This window comes from Orcinus orca, chromosome 8 (genome assembly GCF_937001465.1).
Source record: "Orcinus orca chromosome 8, mOrcOrc1.1, whole genome shotgun sequence".
In the NCBI taxonomy this organism is placed as follows: domain Eukaryota; kingdom Metazoa; phylum Chordata; class Mammalia; order Artiodactyla; family Delphinidae; genus Orcinus; species Orcinus orca.
This window is the reverse complement of record NC_064566.1, coordinates 64,630,236-64,641,143: the sequence shown is the minus strand read 5'-3', so window position 1 is coordinate 64,641,143 and position 10,908 is coordinate 64,630,236. Positions and strand designations below refer to the sequence as shown.

The 10,908-nt window shown below is 38.0% G+C and overlaps 1 long non-coding RNA gene across 1 annotated transcript; it reads right to left on the bottom strand.

The window, feature by feature from the left end:
• Nucleotides 1-786: 786 nt before the first annotated feature.
• On the bottom strand, nt 787-9,745 carry LOC125965185 (uncharacterized). Its single transcript, XR_007478777.1, has 2 exons — nt 8,931-9,745; nt 787-4,282 (listed from the first exon to the last, which is right to left on the bottom strand). It is a non-coding gene; the product is annotated as an uncharacterized LOC125965185 (long non-coding RNA).
• Nucleotides 9,746-10,908: the final 1,163 nt, after the last annotated feature.

Here is a 10,908-nt window from a genome sequence, read left to right as displayed (position 1 = left end):
TTGAAGTATAGTTGATTTACAATGTCATGTTAGTTTCAGGTGTACAGCACATTGATTCAGTTTATATATATATATATATATATATATATATATATATAAAATTTTTCAGATTCTTTTCCCTTATAGGTTATTACAAAATATTGAGTATAGTTCCCTGTGCTGTGCTATACAGTAGGTCCTTATTGGTTATCTATATGTTTTACTTTCTGTTTACTTGATTTTATTCTTTTGAACGGCTCAGACTAATTTTTGGATATTTTCCCTATCCCTATCATTTTAATTTCATTTTTAATAGGAACATGTTTGTAACTACCAGAACATTATTTTAGTGGGCCAATTAAATTAATGTTGCATTGTAAAGTGTAATACTGGAAAAATCAAAGGACCGTTTAAAAAATTCTCTTCATTTTATATTTACTACTATACATAGTGCCAATGAACTTGTATAAGTTGGTATGTAGAAACAAATGATCTGCCCAATATATTTGCTTGCAACTTGATTTGACTGTTTGGGCACAGATCACAACATGACCTATTAACGTGATGCTATGACAATTTTCAGTTGTCACAGCACCAAACTGATTATAAACCCAAAAGAAAACCAGGGCACAGAATTAATTTTTAATTTGGTTCTCTAGATGATCAGTTTTCTCCTGTGTTTGGTTTCCCAGATTTAATGAGACTTCACTGCTGCATCTTAGAATTGTCTAGGAAACCTGCTTGAGTACTATATCCAACAAGACATTTTCTCACTCTTGGTCATTGCTGGAATTAACACACTACATGCTGAAGAAATCACTTTATTTCTTGTCTTGAGAAAAGGAAAGATGGCATAGTAGCATTTGTCACCTAAGTACTTTCCACTCAAAATATAACGCTTGCTGGAACTCTTTCTCCTTTTACCAGCTTTTCCTGTGTTGGCCAAAAGAATTCCCTGTCTCCATTTAGTCCCACAAGAGTCTCGACACACAGTCCTCCAATCCTTGGCTCTCTCTGTGTTGCATCCCTGACTTGTTACATGCATGCAATTAATTATAATTAAAGCTAATTCTCTCTCTAAGAGATTTTATAAGATATAATTGTATAAGATTTCGGATAAGTGAGATTCCTTTCATTTAGGATATCTGAAAAGATATATTGAAATATAACGAGTGATAGCCGTACTAACAATCACATCATTGAGGTTGTCGTAGTAGTCATTTTCTTGTTCCCCTGATCCCTAGCTAGCATTCGGTTCTATTTCCGTTTCCTACTAGAGTCTCTCTGCTTGATCACAAAGATCAGGGTCTACACAAGGCCGTGTGGCAGCTTTGTGCAAATAAAAGAAAGGTGCCCCCTTCTCCAGGTGAATGCAGCCCAGCACCAAATTGCACCGTTTGATAAACAGGGCACATGCTGGCTTTGAGCCCCCATTTCTTCCCTTGGCTGAGTGCCCCTGTTCAAGGTGTAACATGCACAATTTTCTATGGTGGCCTCAACCATCATTCACTTAGATATTGTAACATGAATCAGTTTAGACTAACAAAATACAAGGATACATTAATGGAGGCTTTGGGAAATACAATTATTTTTCTTCTATGGAAGCTATTAAAAAAGACACTGGGTCCCACTGGACATGAATAAGAAAGATATAGCCTTAGTTAATGCAGGTTACTGTCATATGACCATAAGATCTTGGGACCAGCCCCAATAGGAAGCTATGCAACATACAAACCCACAGAAATGTCTCAAATACAATACAGGTTGGTTCCTAAGTTATATCAAGTCTAAGTTTCTTTGTTTGTTTGTTTGTTTGCGGTACGCGGGCCTCTCACTGTTGTGGCCTCTCCCGTTGCGGAGCACAGGCTCCGGACGCGCAGGCTCACGGGCCCAGCCGCTCCGCGGCACGTGGGATCCTCCCGGACCGGGGCACGAACCCGTGTCCCCTGCATCGGCAGGCAGACTCTCAACCACTGCACCTCCAGGGAAGCCCAAGTCTAAGTTTTTTATTGCTGACATCCAGTCAAAAGTTGCCAGCACCCAACATGTTCTCTGTGTCCCTATAAACATTGTTGAGCTTTGCTCTGGGATGATGTTATGTTAGAAACAGTTTTATCCTTTTGGGATTTACTTTTAATATTTGTTTGGAGAACTAGAGAGCATTTAGTTTTGAGCTAATTTAGTCCTACTGCTGAGACAAGAGCCTTCTGAAAACTCTACCTAATACCCCATGAATTATGAGATTTTTCAGCCTAGCTGGTGAGAAGACACACTAATTTCAGCCCTGTGTGAGCTCCAGGTACTGTGCCTTCTAGAACATTCTTTTTCCAGGCCCAAATAGTTTCCTTACACTTGCTGATCAGTACTTTGCTGAACACTCAAGGGGTTCCCTCTGCATATCTCCCAAGGTCTTTCTCTTTGGGCAGCTCTGCCCTTTATAGTACTTTATCCTGTGAACTCTAGCTGCCTTGGTCCCCCCAGACTTCCACCCTCCTCTAGACAGTGTGCTGGGCCCTGCCCGAAGTCTCACTGCCTGAGCCATGTCCCAGAACCTCTCTCTCGATAGTTGTAGGGGCTTGCCTTACTTACAGTTTCTCAGTGATCACTGTTCTTCACTGCCTGATGTCTATGACCAATGCCTTGAAAACCATTGTTTCAAATATTTTGTCCAATTTATTGATTGTTTCAGGAAGGAGAGTAAATCTAGTCTCTTAACTTCATCCCAGTTAGAAGCAGAAGTGCCCAACCTCCTTACATCTTGTGGCTCCTCCATTCTCAGTATAAAGCTTGCAAGATCTCTGTGCTCTTTTCCATCAAGCCATGGAAAGAGAAAGAGCATGGAGGATCACATGCAAGTAATTTTTATGAGTCACGTCTGAAAGGGGTTGCTCATGTCTGTGCCATCCCCCTGGCCAGACATGGATCACATGGCCAAACTGAAAAAGGAAATGGTTTTCGGTGAACGGCAAGCCAGTTTCTGCCACATTGCACTTTTATTGGCACCACATACCTATTTTACTCTTCCTTCCACATAATAGAAGATACTTATTCTGTGTCAAGGGAGATAGCCATCCAGGTATTTATGATCTTTAGATAATGCTCTTTATTCTCCATTGAGTCTGAATATACCTCTAATTATCTTGCAGCATATGAAACAACAAATTAAATTATTTGCTCCCCCATGCCCACCCAATATAAAATATTGGAGCAGAGATGGGTTAGCTACAGCTCAAACTTCCGTTCAGACCAAGAAAAGAGTGGGATTCTACTGAAGTCAGTGGCCCATAGCAATGGTGAACATTCTGTCAGGCAGGCTTGAGGAGGCCCCTTTCCCCTAACAAATGGGGGAGGTTCCTTGGCTAGATTTTATTCTTCTTTCTGAAAAGAACTTTTTCAGCTGTTGTTTCCTGCAGGTCCTGAGTTCTCCTTCTGGGAGGTAGTTCCCTATTAATTATCCTCCCTGACCTTTTATGGTGACAGCTGAAATTAGTCTGGGAGCAGTCCTTTCTCAGGGTTGCATAGATTTCATACTTCTTTTCTGTTCTTGAGATTTTGGAGCCTGTATGTGTTGGAGGCACGTGTGGTCAAGATATCTTTAGTATTAGTTCATGACTTCTTCTGTGTGTAGACCATGCATGATTCTGCATGCTTTCTCCTTCCACAAGCTATTATATTTTTGCTACTTCTTCTTGGCCAGAACTCAGTCACATGGCCAAACCTAACTGTGAGGAAGGCTAGGAAATCATACAGTCCACTTGCATCATCAGGAGAAAGAGCTAAAAACTTTGGTGAACAGCTAACCAGTTTCTGCACAGACATCAATGCTGTGGAAGGTAGAGTAGGAAGATTGGAAGAATGGAATCCTTGATCTCCTTGAGCTACTCAATCAAGTGTCACTGTATCACCAGATTTTTCAGTGATGTTAGCTAACATTCTTTTTATTGCTGAAGAGTTTTAGTTGTATTTTCTACTACTTACTGTGCCAAATATTGTAAATAATACAGACGCCAGTTGAATTTTCCATTAACATCATCTAACAAACACCCCCTGATGACTTCCTGTTATCTATTTGTGTAAAGCACAGTCAGAACGTTTAATGCTTGGGTTTCCAATAAAGTATCTGATGTATCAGGCTTGCATCCTGGGAGATTCAGTTTGGTCCAAGGGATGCGGCTTCAAAATACATAAGACAGGAGTTTGGGGGCAGGCTAATTCCAGGTTTGAGAGTTAATCTTGTAGTAGAAATGTGGTATAGGATGTTCCACTAGGGTCTCAGAATCTATAACCACATCTTTGAACTTCCCTAGAGCAGAAGAAAATCTACAGATTAGTCTCTGGTGCAAACCTGACTTCAGTTTTTTGTCTGTTTGCTTTTTCCAGCTGTGAGATCAGCTGAGTCCTAATCACACTTCTTGGTGATACCCAATCTGAACTCATGTCTTAAACTAATTTCAAACAACCTTACTTTCCAAGGCCAAAATAGAGCTAAGCATAGTTTCACTTTCTGGTGTCTGCCTCCCTTTGTTTCCTTAATAAGAAGACAAGCTCATTTTCCCATTTCCTTTTTCTGCTTTTGGGAATCATTCATTCATTTAACAAATGTTTACTGAATGTCTACTGTGTATCAGACTCAGCAACGTAGAGAAAAGCCAGATTGAGCAACTTCCATAAATCAGGAAGCAGAAAAGCTCATAGAGCATTCGGGCAATATCTAGAATGGTACAGTGATATTAAGGGAGAAACAATATAGGCTTTGAAGTCAGATACTATTGAGTTTAATCTCCAATTTAATTACTTACAAACTGTGTTAATTATGAAATTAAGCTATCCTTTTCTGTGCTTCAATTTCTTCATTGTAAAAATGTGGATAATACCGTTATTTCAAGGTTAGATTAACAGCTAAATGGTACAGATTTAGTGAAAATGCTTGGCACAGAGTAGGAGTATAATGAACCCTCCCTTTTTTCCTCTTTTTTTTCTTTCTTCTCTCTCACCTTCCCTCTATTTTCTTTTACCTTCTCTTCCTAATTTTCTGTTTTCCTTCCTTCTTTTCCAACACCCTAATTTCCTAACTACCTTTTGCAGGTAAACATGCTAGTGGCAAAATTTCCACTCTCCAAGATTAAACTGAAATCCCAACAGATACTCCTCAGCACAAATACTCTGGATTATATGCCCTTTAAATATCTAATCAAGACTATAAATAAAAATATCCCTTATGAAATCTGTACTTCCTTTCCTTCCTAGACTACTGCATGGATAGTTTTTTCTTCTGACTCTAAAAGTAACACATCACTGGCCAAATGGGATGATGTCTATTGCTACTTCCCAGACATATCATGGGAGGGTTACTGTAGAGAGCAAACAGACATCCAAAATAATAATCACAAAGGGCTAAAAACTAAAAAAAATGGCAATGCAAAACATGTTATTGGAAGACAGAAAAGCATGAGGATTTAGCAAAGTTTCTAAAGCTGTTTATTTATCTAATTGACCATACTTGATAAAAAAATTATTATTTGGATCTATTTCATTTTAACAAATAATTATAATAGGTGAATAATGAAAATAAATAGGTTTGATTCTATTTGCTGTATCTTCATCTTGAAATACAGTATTCATTTTAGTGCTCTAGAAATTGAGTATATCATATATTATCGTATATTACATGTAGCATTTTATAAAAGATATTTTTGTGTAATTTATTTGTTGAATATCACCCCAAATTCAATCTTTAACTAAAAAAAACTTTTAGTCTTTATTAAAATGTGTGAAATGCTTTGATGCATTCAAGATAAAGAGTGCTAAGTACTAAGTATAATTAGATGTAGAAAATTTGCATGTGCTAAAAATGATGTTCAAACACCACATTGATTTTTTGTAAAATTCACATTTTGGATGTACTCTGAAAATATATGAAAGATAATTTATATAGCTCAAGAAGACTATTTTTATGACTCCCTATTTAATTTTGAAAAAAAAAAGCAGAGGTTTTATTATCTTTTGAAAACAAAATGATATTTCCTTAACATGTCATTTCCTGTGATACATCACTTCCTACGTAATATGTTAAAAATAAGAAAAAACCTCATTAAGACTCTAGTGATGTTATATTTAACAAGCTCTATTTGGGTTGAAAAGTGATAATTTGCTAAGCTTCATCTTAGATACACTTTTAAGGGACAGTGATCTGATTGTTTGGAAAAAATGTATTTCATAAAGTTTGAAATGAAGGAAATCACCATTATGTAAACAAGTAGAATTAAGAAATCAAGGTATATATATAGTATTGTTATAACTGTATTTATATATCTACATATTACATATACATTCCAAAAATAGAAATTAATAATAAAATAACATGCAATATAATGTTGGCAGTGATTGTGTTAGATGATGAAATTATGGCTGATTTATTTTTTCTACTTTCTATATTTGCCAAACTTCCTAAAAAATGCACCTGTATGAATGTATAATAGAAAAAGAAAAATAGCTACTATTTGTCTCAGAGAGTGGTGAATGAAAATTCAACATTTAATATATGTATTAGCAGAAGCATTTATGATTTGCTAGTAACTCTCGAAAAATAAATTTTCTTTTTGGTAATTATATTTTGTTCCTTCAAAAGGTGGACAGTAGTATGTTACAGATTTGTGAAGAGAAGTTCAGAAAATTATTACTATTAAACAATAAGAGTTCATATTTTTTGAGCACCTACTACTTGAATGCATTAAAGTAGTACTCAGAACAACCATATAAACTAGCACTATTTTTATCGCCATTTTACAGGGTAAGAAACTGAGGCACAGAGAAGTTAAGTGTCTTGCCCATGGTCACACAGCTAATAAATGGCAGCAGCAGAATGAACCCAGGTGGTTTGGCTCCCGGGTCAAACTGAACCAGTATCCTCTGCCTGCACGTACCAAATGTCTGCTCTGTGCTCTGAAGTTTTGATTTTGCATCATTGCTTAATGGAAAGGATGAATACTTCAGATCTAGACGGTTCTGGGTTTAAATCCCAGTTCAAGTATTTACACGTACTATATTTTTGGAAAAGGGATCTAGCCTCTCAAGCTGGGTTTCTTCCTAAATAAATGGCAACAATGGTACTAGTCAGCCATAAAAAGGAATGGGCTTGAATTACATACTGGATACAGACATGAAAAAATCTCCAAGACACATGGTTAAGTGACTTCCCCACGATTATACAGGTAGCGAGTGGTAGAGCCACAGTTCAAACTTAGGTCTGCTTGAGGCAAAAGCAGCATGTGTTTTAGACTTACAGAGGGGCTGGGGAATCAATTCTAGTTGGCAGAGTTCAGTGATGCTTTCTTAGAGGAAGTTGAATTCTTTTTGTCCTTTAGGTTTACAGTATGAGCTATAGAGTTCTTTTAGCCCTATAGCGTAAGCGTTATATGTAGTTTTACAGTAGAGTATTGGTATGCAGTCTTATAGCAGAGTTCTTTTCCTCTTATAGTATGGGCAATAGGAGTACCAAGAAGTTATAACTTACTTTTGTATAGCGATCTCTTCAATTTCCTAAACGATTGCTTAGTCATTTATCTGATTTGATTTTTACAGCCAGCGAGGATGATAACATTCATCACATTGTACTGCTAAAGAATCTGAGGCTCGGAGAGATCCAATGATAGCTCAAGGTCACACTTCAAGTGAGTTATAGAGCTGAGACTAGACCCAGTAATTTGTCTTTTTCAGTGGAATTTGAAGAAACATGAATGCAAAGTTGAGTTACCACTGGCCTCCCAACTTATTATGCCCCAGGGATCTGTTATGTATGTTTCTTCTTTCAGCCAAAATGACCGTTACTTTCCTTGCTGGGACCCATAAATATAACCTTTTTAATAATGCTTGTCAGCCCAGTGTTCCAAATCTTGTTTTTCCTAGTTCTGCTCCCTTGTCTGTATAATAAATGCCAGGCAGCACTAGCTAATTAGCAAACAGCAGACAATGCACATTGATACATAACTCTTATTCTTCCAAGGCCACTATTTACTGCCAGTGACTTGTGACCTCACTGTGAACCCAGATGCCATAAAGCTACCACTGTGATTGGGGTTAGAATACATGTAATCTTCTTAGCCTTAGTTGAAACTGTGAAAATCCCTTTCATCTTCAATTATTATTTATTTGGCCCGTTACTCTAGAGGGCAAGGGGCTGTCTAATCCCCCAGGCTGAGCCTTCGGAGTCGGTTTTAGTAGGAAAGAATGCCAGCCTTGCATACCAGGAGCTTGGAAGACTGGGCCATGGAGCAGAGAGGCCACGACTCCCATGGGGCAGGAGGTGGGGAAGCTTCAGGGCCTTGCTTGTCTGATGGATATTTTCCAAGGGAGCTCCTTTAAAAATGACTCAAGAAAAGCTCCTAGCAATGTAAAATTTTCCTAAATGGAAGAGAATTAACAAAATGTAAAACCTTTTATTAAAATAACAAATAATAAACTGAGGTGCTAAGAGTGACCAAGGAGGCACTGGTTCAGGGGGTTCAGCTGATTGAAATACTGCCTTCCCAAAAGATCTCAAGCCGGCAAAGCCAAGGTGTGCTCGTTGAAGATGCACAGACTCTATCCCAGAACAGCTGAGAATGTTGGAAGATGTGTTTAGCAAGACCATATGCCCAGATTGAATTACCTCAGAGGAACTCAGCTTTAATGAGTCAGTGGTAAAGGCTTGGCTGAAGTACTGTTTCATCAAATGGAGGAAGCCGCAGCTTCCTCGCAGCTCGACCTCGCAGCCGCAGGGGCCTGGAGTTTTAGATGTATATGGCCCTGATCTTCCTGAGACTTCTGGAGGTCCTCGTGCCATTTTATTTTTGGAATTTATCATGGAATTATCAGCTTCAAGAAATCTAACAGGCAAGTCTGGGGGGCCTCTGATCTTCCTTGTGTCTCTGTTCCCTATAGCATAAGCCAATTTGTGCAACAGTATGCCTTACCTGGCGAAGATAATCCCAGCTGTCTAGATAAGCATCTCGTCTCCGAGGCTCACTGGCTGAAGGAGGCTGCCACCAGTCCGAATGACTTCTGACTCAGGAAAACTGCGGCTGACAAAGATCTGGAATTCAGACGCTGATCAACAGAAAGATATTTCCAAACAACTCTACTGGTTAGACTTAGTCTAAACAGACCAAAGCTAAGAGTTTTTTGTTGTTGTTTGTTTTTTTTTTGGTAAGAACAACAAAAACAAACTCCCACCTTTCCTCATTGTCACATTTTCTGTATTTCCTTTGAGTTCTTCCTAACCCAACTTTCTGAAATAAAGATGGTCATTTGATGTGGAGTGGGGGGGCAAGGGATTATTGGGGAGCAGCAGAAACAAGTCACTTTTTCCTGCCTCCCAGCTTTCCCCAAGTTAAGTTTACCTCAACGAAAGGGTCTTCCAACAATAATACAATTTAAGAATTCCTGCTCCCCACAGGCCATCTATTACCTGTTTCACAAAACACCTAGGTTATTGCTGAGGCCTGGGCATGTTAGGGCTTGCACGTCTATATGCAACCTACAATTCCAGTGCTGTTTAAACACTTCCAATGTGGTGCACTGGTGGGTGGGAAGTGCTGGGTAGTAAATTTTCCAATAATTCTCAGGAAGCTGCCATGAGATTGTTACGAGAAATCAACTTAATTGATCAAGCTGTACATTTATGTTTTAGGAAGCTGTCACATTTCTTAAAAAAGTAGATAAATAGATCTAAACATCTCCTGGAAATCGACTAATAAAATACTCTCAATGGAAGACTTGGAAAAGCAAGCTGAGGAAATCTTCCAGAAAGCAGAATAATGAGACAAAAAGAACAAAACAGTAATTGTAAAAAGTCTTAATAATAGTAACAATGCTTCTGGAAAATCACGTGCATGAGTATCTAGGTGTCAGAAATTACTTAGTGACTTAAAGTATATTATGTAAAATTTCAAAATGCCAAAAGTAAATAAAAATAAATAGTAAATCCTAAAATATTTCCAAAATAATTATACATTAAGTTTCACCAATTTTTAAGTCAGTATATGTATATTGTAGAGAATTTAGAAAAGCATAAAGAACAAAAATCACCAATAAGTCTATCATTCATATTTCCTTAAGTTTCCTTCCAGCTATATGTATACTCATGCACATATGTTAGCAAAATAGGGATATATGTATATATACATATTTGTTTCATACGTAATTTTATACTTTGCTTTTTCCAAAATAATGTTATATTCTAAACATTACATGGCTCTAAATATTCTTTATAAACATGATGTTTAATGGCTGTAAATATTAAATTTTATGGATATGACATTGTCTTTTAACCAATTTTCTATTCATGGGTACTCAGATTGCTGCTAAAAATAGTGCCGCTTTAAATAGCTAGTGCATAAACCTTTGAAAGACTGTCTGATTATTTCTTTAGGATGGATTCTTACAAGCAGAGTAACTGTTTAAATGGCATTAACTATGCGTTGGATAATTATGCCTATATTTAGGACTCAATGCATATGGCCAGGTTATCTTGGAGAAGGTCTAAACAATTTAGAGAAGATATTCAAAGGGGGTTGCAGGGGTGTGAGGTGAAGTGACCAGGTTGACTTGGGAGTTAGTAGCAGAATCACAAATGGAACACAATCCTTAAAACTTCCAGTCCAGCAGACTTTGGACCCCCCCACCCCCTTCCCATTGCTTTCTGTAGAAGCTGGCAGCAATGCTCAAGTTCCTTGTAGAAAAAGACAGGCAGCATATAGCACCCAGGACTCAGAGTGTTTGGCAGTAATATAAGACATGGTTTCACAAGTTCGTATTTTCCATTCTCATGAAAACATTTACTGACAGTCTGTGCCAGTCAGGTTGTAAATGAAAGTGGGGTCCGGCTACTCGCCGCTCAAAAGCCAATGAAGAGGACAGGTTGGTTGACTCCTGAGGAGGACCTTCAAGATG